We start from the raw sequence: 17,748 nt of genomic DNA, 5'->3' as shown, positions 1-17,748 counted from the left end.
AGGTAGCAAACTAGTAGTCAGAGTTGGCAATATAGCAAAGGTAGAGGGTGGATCTGTTTGGGGATGGGTTTAAAGGTTGGATAGAGGCGTATGGCATTGTTTTGAAGATTTTCACTGTTAAAAATAACCTCACAGAAGGCTGGACATCAATGTCCTTTGGTTGACAATCTGGATTAGAAATTTTAATAGACTTTTCCATATGAATAAAGTTGGAGTATTTTATTTTGGTTGTAGGTGGGAGACCAATGATACGATACACTTAAATGTGGACTAACTTGTTCTAGTTCCTCCCAGCACAGTTTGGAAACCAATTATCTAAGAAATGGATACAGGTTAATATAGCATGTGGTAAACTCTTCCCACTGCCAGCACCTGTTGAGTAATTCATTAAATAAAAGATTACAGACACAAGCTTGTGTTAAGGAAGAGCAGTTCCTAACGATGTGTGGTGCCAAAAGCCAATCTTTGTTGAACGTGCTTGTTTCCATGACCGGATGGAATATACCCAGTGACTTTATCCACCGTGCTTGTTTCCATGACCGGATGGAATATACCCAGTGACTTTATCCACCAGCATGGGTTTCACTGGCCCGTTGGGGAAGGAGGTTATTCCGGGGAAGTCACTGTGACTTAACCATGTTTAAAATGGAATATGCTACTGCAGACATTTGACATCCCTGCTACAGATGAGGGGGCTTGTGGGTACCACTGATCTCAATGCATCCAGGGAAACGTCATCTTTTCTGTATCTCATACTGAAGTGCAAAAGTGGGTCCAGTACCCACCAGAGTGTTTGAACAGATTCAGAGCACAACTTAAGAGGGCTGAGAAAAGACTGAACACATTCACTCTCACCTTAAGCCCAGCTCTTTGCTGCCGGTGGGCCTCCCCGAACCAAGGAAAGGGCAGCAGTCAGGCTCCTCAAAGCGAGCACTGAATTTAGTGGCATCAATGAAGTACATGGGGAAATCAGAGGAGAGAAGATTGAATGTGGACTTGGGATAGTCCGAGTTGGTCTGGGGAGAGGAAAAGGCCTCAGTTGGACTGAATGCAGCAGAATTTGGCTAGCAAGGAAAAGGAAGAGAGGAAATTTATTTTGCTTCAGCAGCAAGATAAAAATATAAAGGTAAAGAGACAGGGGAGGGCCAAGCAGTGCAAGGGTCAGTGAGAGGAAATGGGATTGGAGTCAAAGGAGGTTAGACTCGATGTCTTGGGTCTTAGGACCCCTGCAGGTTTTGAAGAGGATCCACATGTGCTGAACTTGGTATTTTATAAAAAAATATTACCTTATTGCAAAGATACTTTGATTATATATATCTTTTTCAGGGTAATAATTATTGCTTCAATTGGTCATTTCTTGTTTCAATATACATGTTAAGAACATGATAAAAAAGTTTACTGTGTGACATTTTGATTGTTGTCCAAGGGAAACTGAGGAGAGATATGTCTTCCAAGCTGCCAGATTTCTTTTTCCTCAGTCTCCCTTCTCTCTACTCTCTTCCTTTTCACTTTCTTATATCCTCACTCCTCTCTTCCCCGTCACGTCTTGCTCCCTGGAAAGGGACTCATATCTGCCACTCAAATGTTAATATGTTTTAACCAAGGACCAGTTGCTCTGGAAGCTTGATCTCTTGTGGAAGAATAATAAGCCTTGTCGTGTGCCAAGGGATGTCACTCACTGGGAATCTGGGAAGATAAGGGTGTTGGTAAGTCAGGGCCCTTTTCTAGAAACTAAGAATCATCCCAAGTGAATGGCCTCCTCACCTCTCCTCTCTTGTTCTACTCTTTCTTGTTTCAGCGCTGTTATAATGGATTTGTCCTTTTCTTTTCTTCCAAGGCTGAGACTTTGGATTTGTGGGTGAAACCTATTGCCTACCAAGGCTGCAAGAATCAGAAGCTTTTTTGGAGCCCTTTCACTGAAAACTGCTTCTGTTCACAGACTAGGCTCAGGCACGAGATGACTTGGCCCTTTTAGGTACAACAGTCCTGTGATTAGCAACTTTGAATGGCTTGGCCACTGGACATGCAATCATGGACAAATTCATGAAAATACTTAAAAAAACTCCACTGGGAGCTGAGGAATAAGACATGGTCCATGCCCATAAGGGTTTAGCAATTCAGATCTTTGAAAGAGAAGCCAATAACCTAACGCAGAAAATCCTCTCTCTTGGCATCCTGACAACGGTTACCAATTTTGCTTGAGTACCCTCCCATGACCCTCTCTTCTTTGGCTGTTCCGTCCTTTGTAGAACAGCTCCAGCTCTGACAAATTCCTTCCTCAAACAATGAACTAAAAGCTGCTTCCTTGCAACTTCCTCCCATGTTGGAAATAAATCCCTTTCCACCATCAGAGTTCCTCAAGACCAGAGGACAACCTGGAGGCCTCATTATAGACGGGCATCCAAGGGATCCTCAGTCGTGGGCTTGGCTGCTACAGAAGCCAGGATTTCTGGGTTAGGACCGGGCAGGCTTCCAGGATAGGGGCTGCAGAAATTCCAGGTATTAGCTGGTCTCCCTGCACCTGTCCCAGTTGCAGTGTAGCCTACGGTTCTTAGAGGGAGTGGATTACCTACTGAGAGAGGTGGAAGAGTAGAAGGGCTTGGCTATCGTACTTCTTGGTGTGTCTATGATTGTAACCTAGCCTGGGAGGGCAAGGATGCAGCAACTCTTCAGGAAGAAGATACTTTAATAGTCTTGAGGGCCAAGAATGGGAAAAAAATGTCTAAAGTGAGTGAGACCTCAATCTTAGAGGCCAATTCTGTGCATATATCAGGACCCTAATTCTGACCTTGTATTCAACATTGAATCTCTGGACCTCCCCTGCTGTCTGTGTTCAGTCACAGATAAATTCAGAATAGGTGGAGTTCAATAAAAGGACAGCATGATTTTCTTTTTACTCCTCCAGGCTTTTGACCTTTCAAATACTAAAGGTTATTGCACATGAATAACTAGCCTAGGTCAGGTGTCATCTTTAAGAAAAGAGCAGGATTTATGCCCTAGTTTGACTCCCATGCCAAGAGACTAGCTCTTATTTCTTCCCTCTTCAGTTATCTTATTTGTCAGCAGGGGCCACACTCTCATGTGGCTCAAGGGTAGACAATGCTTTCCAGTTTCCCCTTTCACAGCTGATGCAATTGGCACTCCTGGTTTTGATACCAAGGGGAGAAAATGGATTTGAGAAATTTGTATGTTTCCTAGACCAACCCTGCCGAGTGAAATGTCGCCATTGATGGTCCACCTCACTCCTAACATAGCTGGCACTTCTAGGAAACTACTGTCTACTGTTGAGTTCAAGTCTATATCCTGGCCAGTGTCCGGAAATAATGGTCTCAAATAGATGGGCTTTTGGAGACCACACATCCAGGAGTGTTACCTGAAAAAGGAGTGAACCATTATTACCCCTGTCCCCAGGTCTCCCTTGTTGCTGGGAGAACTTTTTCTGATTCAACCTGAGCCTCCTAGGACGACCTCACCCTGAGAGCTAGCTGAGAGCTTCCACAAGGGACTATGTCTTCTTTGGGAATGGTGCCCTCTCCCCTCTGTTCTGCTTAAATCCTGCGCAGCAGTCTGCATCCCCTCTCTTCTTCTGTCACACTAGGTCTTGAGTGTGTTGATAACGTTGTGTGATAAAGAAGCATTATCATTCATTCATTCACTCCCATTTGGTTTCCTATCCCAGAGGAAATTCCCCATTATATAAAGAGAAGCCCAGAATCTCACTTCCTTCGTCCTGAAGAGGTCCTTTGATCCTCTTTCCATTCTTGGCTAGCGAGCATTATCTGAGGGCTCTGTTGTGTAATCCTGTAAGGTCAGGAGGTTCCAATCTAGTCTGAGCTGCGCTGGCATGTCTTCTGCCTATAAGGAGCCCATGCAGCTGCTGGAGAATTGCTCTCCCTTTCTGTTTTCTCCCTTCTCTTCATTGCTCCTCTCCTCCCTCCCTGCAGATGTAAGCCTACGATTTGAACAAATCTGGGGGTTTTCAACTAATTGTCTGCAATACATTTACCACAATTTGCACTTCAACAGAATATTACCAAAGTCGTGTTGAATACTTGTAGTTCTAGAATCCACCCCTTGGTAGGTACTCCATAGAGACCCCTGGGTTGAATCCAATTGACCAGGCCTTTATTCTGGCTAGCCTGCAGCCCCATCAGGGAGCAGACAGTCTGAGCAGACGAATGGTACCTCTGGCACTTTCTTCTCCGAGACTGCCTCTATCCCAGCTGATGAGCCATATACTATGGTATAAATGCTCATTTCCTGTCCTTCTCCCAGAGGCCCCTGTGACCTTCAACATTTCCCCTTGGAGGCTGTCACAGTCCAGCTTAGACTTCTTCCTAGAAATTCTAAACTTGGCTCCTTGATTGCTCCTCTCCTTCTTTCTCCTTGATAAAATTCTTGTATTTCTGCTTCTCTCCTCTTACTTCCTTTGCTTAGTTCCTTTTCTTTCTGCTGCTGTTAATGCACTTATCTCCTCTATTCTCTGTGGTTGGAGATGTGTATCTTCCCTTCCGTTTCCTGCTGCTGCTAATAGACAAAGCATGAATCCCTTAGAACTTGAATGAGGGACATATCTTCTCTGTATCTGATGACTCATTCTGCAGTCACCGTCTCTGAGACAAACTGAGTTATTATTTTTTGTCTCTCTCCGTTGGACCACTGTTTCAGGTCTCTAGTCCTGAATTTCTTTTGCAATTGAAAGCTGTAAATCACTAGGTGGAAGCTCAAGGAGCCAGCCAATTGAGGAGAAGGAGCTGATTCCCTCTAGCTGGTGTTGATAATAAGGCTGTGAGGTTACATAGATAAAGACAGTGCATAATCCTTGGCAGTCTTCAAGGAAAGTGGATAGGGCAGTTGCTCACCAAGTCTCAGATCTCCTTGAACTGTTGATTATTTAAATTTTTTTTTCCTTTTTAAGGTTGGCCTTAATATTACTAACAAGTTACTTTACCTTAAATATAAAGATTTGGCATTGGTCCTGTAAGAGAGGAAGCAGGTAGATATGAGGAAGCCCTTACTGCTGTTATGAGTTCTGTTGACAGTTCAAGTGTCAGAAAAATTTCAGCCCTGATTCTGAACATATAGGGACCTATTCCTGTCATCTGATGGAATGCCCAGATTTCTTTTGTATTACCTCTTTGTCAGTCACAGGCCGTTCTTGTGATCTAGTCTTGATTTCTTTATATAAAATAGAAGGGCTATGTCTGAGACTGACTTCTAACTCAGATTGTATCTGAGTTGCTGGGCCTCATGTCTCAGATCAAAGGCTATCACTCCAAATACCAAACTTTAGGACTTCTTCCTATTTGTAGGCCATATTTTCCCTTCCACTGGTAACCTCATGCTGTTTGCTTTCTTGATGGAGGGAAGAAGAATGATCCAGACCCATTTATGAAATGTTTCCCTTTTAGATTGGCATGCATGTATCATACAAATCATGAAGGAATGCCTCCCCATTTTCCAGAATAAACAACCGGGGAAAAGAATCCCCTAGAACCAGAACCAGAATAGTGGCCCTCACCGGCAGGTGGATCCCTGGTGCTTAGGACATGGGGGGCATCTCTAGTGCAGAATCTTGCCGCTGGAATCCTCTCTTCTTGCTCTCAACAATGGCAGCCTTCTCGTCTCTCTGCACTGGGGATGGAGGTGGGGACTGTCATCTTGGAAAAGGAAGGAATACTCCAGGATCTGGACTCCCCATTTATTTTCTTTGGACTTAGAAATATTGTGATTATGGAGGCATTTCAATCTTAGTCTAGTTGTTCTGCCTGTTTGATGTGGGGGTGGTTATTGTTCTGTGGCAACTCAAGTGGGAGGCTAGAAAGTCAGGTCTGTATTCTCTGCAGAGTCACCTCCACCTAATGGGCTACCCTGGAGAAACTCATACAAAGAGGACCAACACTCACAATGGTCACTCCACGGGACTGGCCTCCTGCCCTCCTGATAATGGTCATGTCTTGATCTTGAGGGGTCCTTCTTTCTGGTCCATGTGATTTGTCACTTGATGGAATGGATTACAGAGCAGGCAAAGCCCTCTCTGACTAGGAACTGACAGGGGACCAGAAGTGCCTTCAGTGTGGAAGGCCATTAGCCAGGTGTACAGGAGGGAGTCACTGTCTAAAGTGATCAGTCAAGGTCAGGGCAGTGTTTTCACAGTTGTTCCTACCTCAATGTCTTCCTCTTGCTTGTGGGGCTCACTGGCTTTAAGGAAGTTTAAGGTCTAACCTTCCTCTTTCCAGGGAGGAAAATCTGTGGTTGTCTCCTCATAAGGTGACTTGATACATTCGAGGTCACACCACCCTTCATCATCTGGCCTCGACTGACCTATAATGTGTCACTGGATCTTTTCCTCTTGGAATATAACTAGAAAGGATTTGCAGAGGCCATAAACTGAGAAGTAGTAAGAAGGATAACTTTCTCTTCTCCTCTGGATTTGGATCCTGGGTATATGCTGAACTCCCTAGAAAGCCTAGGCACTTTCTTCCTCTCTCTAAGTTTCTGAGGAAGAGAACAGCTAGTCTTGGATCTCTTTATATGCCCATAGACTGTTCTCATTCTTTGAGTACATGTTAGTACTAGTTGCTATGTTTGGTTATTTCACTTATGGGCTTCACCTCTGGTGATCCTCCTCATGCCTTAGAATTTCAGAGATTGTTGGGGAGATGGGACATTCTCTTCCGTTCCCTGTCCTTGGCCTTCCACTATGGGAGTCTCTGCCCTAGGAACCTGGAACGCTCTCCTTGGCAAGCCTGGTATTACCCTTGCCCTACTCCAACTAATGCCAAAGCAAGATTCAACAGAAGCCTTCAATAGGCTTCATTTTGGTCCCAAGACCACGTCCCCCTCTCCACCTTTCCCTTCTGCAGTCACCAATTGTAGATCACTTGTTTTAACTCAGACATTTTCACTGCTTCTTGGTGTTCCAGCACTTCTAACCCTTCTTTTTTTATAGCTACTGCCCCTATGTCCTGGCTTCCTCATCTCTCATAGTCTCCTTCTTTTTCTTGCCCATCCTCACCTATTACATTTACTCTGGGATCCTCCCAGGCATCTACTCACAGAGTCTTCTGTGAAGTTCTTTCTCCCAAGGGAATATTGACCCTATGAACTCTTATGGCCTGTGCCTCATATCTGTCTTCTGTAATTATCCCTTGTAAAAATGTATGTTTTGATGAGGAAACATGGAGCTGCCAGAACCTTCTAGCGAGATTCACAATGGCAGCTATTACCCCTGGCTAGAATCCCCAGTGAGTGCTGACTGTCAAAGAGAAACCACTTGGGCTCTCCACTCTGCTGTTTCAATCTTCAGGGCGTTCTATCAATGGGTCCTGGTTTTATCCTTTGAAAAATGAAGGATTGGACTTAGATTATTATTTATTTCCCTGTTTGCTTCCCAAGGGGACCCTGGCAGTGACTGACTTTAAGGAAGCGGCAGCAGCAGCAGCATCTTAGTTTCTGCTTAGGTGACAGTGCTGTGCTCGCCCTGAATGTCAGGCGCAAGCTGTGACATGTTCAGTGTTGGAAGAGAAGCCCTCAGCAAGTACTGGAGGAGTTGTAGGCTCTGTAAATCCTCAGGCACAGTTGGAGTCTTCCTGAAGGGCAGTGACAGTCACCCATGTGGCCCCACCCCTCCCACTGTGAGCACCAAGATCACCTCCTCACTTCACCCTTTTCATGCAAAGCTTGATCCAGCCCTCTGGCCCAAGATGTCTTAAGTATCTCTTTTTGGTTTGTGGCTCAGCTTATTTCACAGCACCATTTTTCTGAGGCTCTTTGTCTTGGCGAAACTCTGTGGGCAGTGACACAAATGCCTTCTGGGAAGCCTCCTATGAGGGTCCGCTTGTCCCGTACCTGGTGTGTTCTTGACTTTCGGACAATTAGTTGGCAATGATCTACCTCCAGTTGGGATGATTTTCCCTTGCCACACAAATTTAGCAATCTCCATGGGAATGAAATGAGGGGGGAATATTCAAAGCTCATTCCATTCTGAACCTTTCTGGGGCTTCTCCAAGATTCTCTGTCCTCATCGGCAGATCCTGAGCATTCTGTGTCTTCAACTGAAGAAAACTCATTTCCTGTGTTCTGGGGGGAGGTTCCTTTTTACCAGTAGGAAATCTCCCATGGAGAACACTTTCATGTTCTGAGCCTTTGCTGAATATATACATGAATAACTTCCTTGCATTAGGAAAGAAAGATCTTTGACTTTCTCTCTCTACTTTCCTTCTAGTCCTTTGAGCCACGCTCTGTGTGTCATGGTTCAGTTGCTCTTCTCATTCACTCTGGCCTCCCAGGAGTTTAGATTCACCAAGGGGCTAAATCTGAAAACTCCTGTTTTCTGCCACCACTCCTTCAACTGTTGTGTTTTCATTTTCTAAATCTTTCCTGCATCAATATTATAACAATAAAACTATCTTATAAGTGAAACGATGTAAGTCAAAGAAGACCAGAAATCTTTTCTTTTTTTTTTCATGTTCTCTCCCTGCCTCACTCACAAGTGGATGAGATATTTATATAGTACTCATTCCTGAATAAAATTTGTATAGTCCTTTATAATCTGCTGCACCCGGGATCAACTTCAGGGGGGTACTGAGAGGTTGTCAATATTAATGATCGGACATATGGCCCTTCTCTGCTCATGGCCACATGTGTGAGGAGTATTCTTAATAGGGCTGGAGGTGATACTTGCCTCTTAAACTCTCTTTGAACCTCTGTGTTGCTGCTCTGGTGTCTGACCACCGCAGCTGCAAATCAATGAGATGGAATTTGTCTTAAACTTTATTAAATGGTCTCTCTTAGGGAGAATGAGTCTCCCGAGGAGTACGGAGTTTTCCTTCTGTTTTTATGAGCTCTGCAAACCCTTTCTAATTATATTCTGAGAGAAAATGTCCCAAAGAGCATATTCCACAGCAGTCCAGATGATGGAGGTTAAGAGGGAATTAGGATCACATTTGTTTATAAGCGTTTATTCAGCCTCTACTATGTAGGTTCTGGCTAGAAGATGGAGAGTGCCAGTGGGGTGGAGTTGAAATACGAAGAAGCAAAAATTGTCCCACAATCAAGAACTCAGCAGCTACAACATTAATGTTTTCAGGAACTTTGGCTGCTGGGACAGTATCTTCATCCATAGGGTCTCTTGGGTCCTCATTGCTGCTCAGTCCCTTTGGTTGCCCACAGATACATTTAGATTGGGAGATCAGATTTCTTTTTATTTTTTAAAATTCAATGCCATGTTCTTTATTCTAAGAGTAAAATGTTTCCATTATGGAGAGATCAGAAAATGCACATGAGCAAAAAAAATACTGATGTGGAGTCAATCACTGTTAACATCTATGTTAACATCCTTCTAAACTTTGTTCTAGCTCTTTAATGGTATTTCTCCAGACTCTCAGTACACACAAACATACCATTTTGTAGAAGTGTGATCATAGCCTTTTGTCCGACCATTATCATTCTCCCTGGAAGGCATCTTGGGCATCTCACCTAAACTGTCTGTATTCAGTATCTTGCTCTATTCACCCTCTGCTCAACATTACCCATCTCCTACTATAAGTGACGTTATCATCTAGTAAGTTCTTTAAGTCCATGCAATCTGAGTCTACTCCTAGAATCAGATTGATACTCTCTTTTTCAATGTGGCTATCCAGTTTTGCCCTTTCTATGTTACAAACATCTCTGGAGTTTACTCAGCATCCCGCTGTCCTTGCCTTCACTCAGTCTTGCTTGGATAACTCTGATCCCAGCTCCCACTCCAAATTATCAACATTTCACACCCTAACAAAGCCACTTTTCTAAAGTGCAAATATGATCCAGATATTCCTCTGCTTAAAACCCTTCACTGGCTCCCAATTGCTTACAGGATAAAAATCCAGACTCCTTAGCAAGGCCTTCAATGACGTGACTCCTGCATAGCTCTCATTCCTTATCTCTTGTCCCATCACTCCTCTTTCCATGAACTTTGGATCCACACTTACCACACAATGCCTCCAAATTTTTGTACCTCCTGTTTCCTTTCCCTGGGATGCTCTTTACCTTTTTCCATCCTAGGCTAATTTCCATTTGTCCTTCTGCAGTCACTGTCTCTCAGCTACTGAGAACTTGTCTGTGTCCATTGCGTATCTGACCATCTTCTTGGGCTCCTGGCTTGGAGCCCATTCCACTGGAGATTCAAAAGAGACTTGGAGAGTTAGCTGCCAGGAGGGGAAACAGGGCAGGTGATCTCAGCCACTGCTAGCAAAAGCAGGAGGCTCTCGCACAAAGCAGGCACGCAAACCCTGCCTCACTGGAACCAAGAAGATGAATGGCCGTCACCCTTTTCCAGGTGCCCTCAGACTGTGCATTGGGCTTTATGACTTAAAAAAGAAAAAAATCCATTGCCTTGTTCCAAAAAGGATCTAAAGTGTCACACAGAGATGAGATACCATAAGAGAATAAGATATGTGAAATTAAAACAAATTAAAGAACCTGTGCCAAAGGGAAAACAAAGGTCATAGTAACTTGAGACCAAGAGATGCCACCGCATAGAATGAATACTGCCACCTCATTATGTGTTTGGTAGAGTGAGCTACATATTAAGCGCTAAGTATTAGGTTATCCCACTTAAAAAGGGAAAGGTGATCATTGCCACAGATCTGTGATGAAGGAGCAGCACAGTCATTTCTGGAACTGGGACCCAAGAGGCATTTCTGTTGGCCCCGTCTTCATTGGAAACTTTGGGTTCTTTCCCCCTTTAGGGACTGTCTGAGATATTAATATTGACCCAATTTTATGTATGCCAGTTGTATGGAACTGGGCCTGGTAGGAGAAGAAATTAGAGGAATTTGTTCTGGGTCTTCAAAACTTTTTGGGTCTGTGGGTGTTTCCTATTGATTGGATGGTTTTCTCAGGCAATCTCCCAAGTCTAGATTTTAGTTATTCTTGGACCTATGTTCTGTTCTGTTTTCAAATGCTCCAGATGGTGTTCCCTTACCCCTAGTCTGAGTCCTCTTTCCTAGGATCTGGCTTCTATCGTCTTGCAGGGGACATAGAACTGAGAGCCAAACTTGGAGTGGATTTCATTTATTCAACAATCTGCTCTGTGCCATTGACTATGATATGTACCAAAGATGGTGTAAAGGGGTACATGTGGGAATAGAGTGCCTCTAATCAGGTGTCTTGCCTGAGGAGCCCTGTATACACATCACTTTCCATTTGCTAGCTTCATTTCAGTCTTCTCATGATACAAAGATAGAAACCAAACACCCAAAGTCAGCTCTTATCCATTTGTGGAATATTTTCTCTTGGGCTTATGTGTATCCTTTATGATTATAAAGGAAATTATAGGTCTCTGGGATTCCAGACCCAGGCTGTGAATCTGCTGGCACATACGGCAGGTGACAGAGATATTGGAGGAAGCTCACTGGAGCTTCCTGCTCCGGACCTCCCCTGCTTGCTCCATCTAGGGGCCTGTGGGCCTGTGTGGAGGGTTTCTGCTTGCTCCTGGGACCTTCTTTTCTTGCTACAACATGGGCAGCTCCTCAGCAATGGGGATGGAGATGGGGACTACAGTTCTCCTAAAAGATAACCTCATTGAGGGTTTGCTTCTCTCCGGGATAATCTGGTCTTTTTGCCCTTTGCAAGGGCAGTGGGTAGTCTGAATGGAGATATTTCAATCCTGGCATGACTGGCATGGCTGTTGGATATTGGTGCGGGTGTTGTGGGGACTGGAGTGACTGGTCTGGAAGAGCCACTCTCCCTTTCAGAGCACCCCCTGCTTAGGCTGCTCTATGTTGGCTCAAGTACAGAGCAGTGACACTTCCTGAAGACTCTCCTAGGAACTGGTCTCTTGGATGGAGCTGTTCTACAGTCTTCACCATGCTCTTGGCCTTGATGGTGCCCTTGTCCTGACACATCCCAAACTGGTATCCTACATAGTTAAGCCTAGCTTCACCTCGTGTGGTGTGTTCCAGAAGGGCTGGACCGTATGTTGGAGAACAGAGGCCTGCAGGTCCTGCTGAGAGGACCCCTCTCACTAGGGATTAGAGAGTCAGAGGTCCCAGCCCTGGATCTCTTTGGCACATTGTTGGGTCATTAAGGGGGCTCCTCTGGTTGCCTCTTATTTAATAGCTTTCAGTCTTCATTTGTGGTCCAGGACTCTGTGGTTCTGGAGCACAGATGCTGGGGTATCAGATGGTAATTGCCACCATCTCTGCAATGTAAGTCAGCCACCACTGTCTCTTTTATACATCTTCAAGTTTTCCCTCCTCTTTATTTGCAAATGCATGCAACACACATGTGGCCCCATTCTCAAGAGACAGATGAAAGGTGAGCCACAAGACTTCTATGAAGTAAGGGAAAGCTTTCTGAAGCCTAGGACTTCTCCTCTAGGATAGCTTAGCTCTGAATTCTAGTCACTTTAAGAGTCTTGGCTGAAGGATATCTTTTTTCACCCTTAGGGTCCCTGAGAACTGAATGAAAAAAAAAACCCCAAATATTTTTGAGTGCTTTTTATACAGTGGGCTTTGCAATTTGGGATTTCCCATGCTGATATCCCCTCTGGTGATTTCATGTCTTCAGTGGCACATCAGGCTGCTGGATGAGAGGCATTACCCGCCTGCTGTCCTGATGCTGTCCCCTGATTGCCCCAAAGGATCTTCTGAATAGATCTGTGCTTCTCCTGCACTATCTTGTCCATTTTCCTGAGGGAAGGATTTAGGTTTGTCACTGGAGTTGGAGCCTACCTGGAATTTGGAGCCTACTGGATTCTTTCTTATCTCTGCTTCTGGACACTGGGTGGCAGTGGCTGACTTGGTCTCCATGATCACTGCCTAATCCTTCTCAGCTCTCTTTCGTCCCTTGCCTCCTTAGCTCTCACCCCACTGCATTCTCAGCTTTTCTCTCATGTTCTCCCAGCATCGTGGACCAAGGAGGCTTCTAGGCACTGTGGACTACAGTGGACAGTTTCCTTATGGAGGACAGAAATCTCCATAATCCCATTATATCTGGAACTCTGGATAAGGACATTAACCCTTTTTCTGTTTCCTCTCTAAATTAAAAAAAATAAAATGAAATCAGGAAACCTAATGAGCAATATGAGAGGCTGCTGGCATCTGTCAGATTGCTCTTAATCCGCTGCCGGAGGCAGATAGCTGTTGGGTCCTGCTCCTTAGACCTGGCCAATCAGCTTTAGTGAGAAGTGGTTACCTTTCTCACAGAGTAATTTCTCTCTCCATGCCTCAGCTACTGCTGCTTTAAACACAAGGAGATGATATTGATTGGTATCTAGTTAGCCACATTTGCTTGCCTGGTTGCCACTTAACCAAGCGATGGCTCTTGTTTCTGTTACAAGAGTCGGTCATACACTGTATATATGGGCATGGATTGCAGATCCAGATGACATTAGGGAAATGCACTCAGGTTAGAGTGGAGCAGTTTGTGAATTCTGTCGTCCTCAATTTGATCCCCTCCTGAAGGTCAGTAATAGCATAGCTCCCTGTGGCTCTCTTTTGCTTTCTTACATGTTCTTCGAAGTTTACAGTTGTGGATTCTCCTGTTTTCTTGGGAAGGAAAACCCAACCTAGTCGTCTCTGGCTTTCTCTGCCTTCCCTCACCCTATGGGCCAGCTTCTTTGATCTCCTCTTCATCCAGACACTTGTTTAAACGTCTCTTCATGTTCAGAACCAAGTGCCTCCTGGGTTGATCTCTTAAGGCAAGGTGCTCTTTTCTCTTTGGCTGATGTGTCCTTGGTACTCAGATATTTGGTTGATACTGAGATGAACTCAACAAATCATTAGAGAGGGGACCCCCCTCACTGAATCAGGCAGCAGCAGCCCTCAGGAGGACCACTGGTCCCAGCCACCCCTGGCTGGCCCTTTCTCAAGAGTGTTTATCCTTCTCTGGAGCTCCAGGGTGAACTCAGAAGTATAAGGTCCTCACTTCATACTTCCCAAAGTATTTCCCACTTTTCCCCTAGAGGGGAGCTCTCCCCTTGGCCCATTTTTAATGTCTTTCATTGTACAACTGCATTTAGGGATAAGTAGCTTCTTTTCTTTTGGAAAGAGCAATCATTTTTTCACCTCCAATGTTGTCCCAACATTTTTTTTGGTCAGAGGAGGTGCAAATGATTGACCTGGGCAGAGGTTATCCCCATTCAGTACCTTTCTCAGCTAACTAGATGCATAAGTGAACACTGATTTCATATTCTCCCAATATTAAATTTTTTCTATCCTAACGTAATAAAAAGGATGTAAAGCCAAAATAACTCATGAAAAGGTTTCCATTTTCATGTTCTGTTGTCTTTTCTGATATTTGATCATATGTAGGCGATACTGGCCCTGATATCAGTTCTCCTACATTAAACCCAGCATATGTCGGGTTAAAACCAAAAGCACCCATCCCCTTTCCCTGCTTACTCCTCGGCTTCCTGACACCAGAACCCCCTATCTTCTATGGAGGCAGACAACCAAGAGTATCCACCTGCGGATTCCCTTATCTCACCATCCCCCTCTCTACAAGCAGCCTCACAAGGCCAAATGCAGGCTGGTGGGAAAGCGCCAACCAGCAAGGCCACTGGCTCCCCCTCCTGAATGTGGCAAGCAGCCACATTCCTTGCAACATTTAGAACCTCTTGCCTCCCATCTTTTGGGGAGACGAGAGGAATTTGAGGGCTCACTCTCATCTCCCAGCTGACATCACCTGAAATAAAAACACTTTCCTTGCCATAAGCCCGGTGTTCCAGTTTTATTTGGCTCCTCTTTTGTGGCAGGTAAAAGAACCTGTGTTTGCATCTGGTAGCATAGATATGATCCTTATGTAGTTATAATCAGAGTTGGGATACAAGCTGGTTGTTTTAAAACACTGCATTGAACATTCTCCATGTTGTTATTGTCTTCTAATGAATGTTTCCAATGACGGTACAATATTTTGTTGCTTTCATAAACCATGATATATTTTGGTTTCTTCCAATGTTTATTTACTCTTTTTCTTTTGCTATTACAAATATTCAAAAGTAAAAATCTTTGTATGTAGTGCTTCTTTCATTTGATTACAGTCCCTAGAGTTAGATTACTGGGTCAGAGGGTATGAAGATTTTTACGGCTTTTGGAAGATTTTCCCAAGTTATTTTCCAAAATAGTCAATCTGTCATTTCTTTCAATTGCCAGGAGTGCTAAGTGTGTCTCTGGCCATTTAGGGGAATTGAGTGGAGGATAGAATATGTGGGCGGCTCAGAGCAAAATGGTCAAAAAAGTGGTTTCTTTCCCACAACGCAAATTCAGGTTCACAAACCACAGAATTAAGGTGAGTGACTGGGGAATTAATTTCCCTGACTTTTATCCTCCATATACCATCTTCTCCTGTCTCCTCTTTTATCTCAGACAACACATACTTTTTGCGTATGCATCCAAGAAATCCTGAGAAACGGCCTTATTGTCTATCTCCTGCCAATGGCTTATAATTGTTTCAGCCATTCAGTTTACAGAAGCAAACATTCCTGCCCTTGTCTTATTTCCTTGCCAACTTCTCTCCCAAATAACAAATCCAATATTCAAATAACTTATTTTTATTAAGTTTGGAAATTCTTTAAAAAATATAAACACACATGTGGTATATGATAATTTGCCTGAGAGGGAGCAAACAGAAATCTGGTTCAACTTAAGATTCTAAATTGAACTTTGATGACGGGGTGAGAAAGTGCGAGGAAGTAAGAGGGCAAAGACAAGTGAAAAGGGCAGTTCACAAAAAACCCAGGGCCAGCACCCACCCAAAGTACCGCAGAGTCCTGGTGGAGACAGAGGAGCAGCAGGTGGCAACCTGGGGTGATGCAGAGAGCCCTTGGCAAGTGAGAGGTCTCTGGCAGAGTCAGAATAAAGACTGGAAACGCACCTCTCACTGTAGGCTCTGGGTTTTCTAACCTTCGCTGACTATTTACATAAGAGGAGAAGGAGTCACAGGGCAAGAGGAAAGGAGGAAGTTAATCTGTATAAAAAGGTGTACCTGTAATCCTGCTCCCACAAAAGCTGATCCACACAGGGTCTGTGGATGGTGACCAGCATCATATTCACCCTTCAGGGTACTCTGGATCTCTCTAAGACCAAGGATGCCCAGCTGACCATTCTAGAAGAGAAGAATGCATCTAGGGGATAAGAACAAAGATTAATGAGATGCTAATCACCAGGGCCAGAGGACACCAGAGGAGGTTCCTCCGTACCCTCTGACAAAGCTAACTTTAAAATACCAAAGCAGTTCCTAATTTCCTGGGAAGACTCTGTGGATGGAACTTCAGCAGAATGCTCACAATCAGGTCCTGCAATTTTTCTATGTTGGTTTGGATAGTTAACGGCATCAGACCAATCCACTTTTCCTCAAAGCTGATGCTAGGAAGATTGTTGTGAGTGATCTCTATACCTCAACAGAGTAAGGCTGGCCCTAGGACTGTTTCCAGCTGAGCTTTTAGGTTTGAAGTAGTTAATCTTTTATAGGGACAGGCACCATTCCAGGACAGACTCTGTTCATTTAATTGACGTGTTACAATTTTCCCATCTCCACCACCATGTAGATCTTTAGATACACCTAGATATGTATATCCATATATCTAAAATAATATCTACATATACCTGATAGAAGCCATCATTAGTAGAAGGATAATGTCTTCAAAATAGGACCAAGAGGACCAGGATGTTTTGATAGGTGAGATGTAACGAAGAGCAACTTACTCTTTAAGCCACCTTTTCTTGGTGAATGAACTTCTGTTTCTACTACCTTGGAGCAGGAGATTTGCCTGTTGTCAGCAATTAATAGACCACCTAGAAAGAATTCTGTCTGGGTCATACTATAAGGTCTTAACTATTTATCTATTAATAGAAGATAATATTTAAGGAGTGTCTACTGAGCGTCATTTTGTGCTAAGTCCCTACTACTTGCAAAGTCTTTGTCTTCACAGTAACATAACACAGTACTTTTATTATCCCCATTTTACAGATGGGAAAACAGGGTTGGAGAGGGCAAGTAGCTAACTTATTCTAGTCCCATAGCTGGTGAGTGGTAGGTATAGACCAAACTCAGGCAGTTGGGTTCCAGGATTTGCTCTCCCAAATTATTACAGTATGAGAATGCTGGGGAAACGTTAAATAAGACAAGACAAGTAGGATGCAGAAGAAACCACACAGAAATATGCAAAGTTCAGAACCGGGAATATTTTGTTCAAAGGAAGATTGCCATTCTGAGGAGCCTTTCAGTGTATGTTGGACGTGTGGCTAAACAGCTGGGGTTACCTGGGAATCAGCAAGATCCCTTTCTTAGCCACAGTAGTTGGGCAGAAGTTCTGGAAGGAGCACCCATGGAGATGCCTAGCAAGTTTACTAATGATAGCAGTCACAGCTAATGTTGAGCACTGTGTGCCAGGCATGGTACCAAAAGCCTCCTATGCAGAATTTTACACTTCTTGTTAGTATACAAGGCCACTGCTGCAACAGATGGAAAACAAACTCAGAAAGTGAATAACTTTCCCAACGTCACTTAGCTGACAAGTGGCAGAAGCAGTCCGACTCCATTGTCCACCACCACTCTCTAAATAAATAAATATATCTAAATAAATAAATAAATCAACCACCACTCTCCAAATAAATAAGTTAGTTAATTAATTAAATACAAAGGCTATCACTCAGCTCATCCACACTGGCTGCCAGCTGGAATTGCTGACTGGTTGATGAACAGGAGGTCTCTTTTGGAAGACCAATGCCTTTTAAAATTCTGAGGGGTCCTCATTGACAAGAA

This window comes from Equus przewalskii, chromosome 22, assembly GCF_037783145.1.
Source record: "Equus przewalskii isolate Varuska chromosome 22, EquPr2, whole genome shotgun sequence".
Taxonomy (NCBI): Eukaryota; Metazoa; Chordata; class Mammalia; order Perissodactyla; family Equidae; genus Equus; species Equus przewalskii.
Note: the sequence above shows the minus strand (reverse complement) of the source record.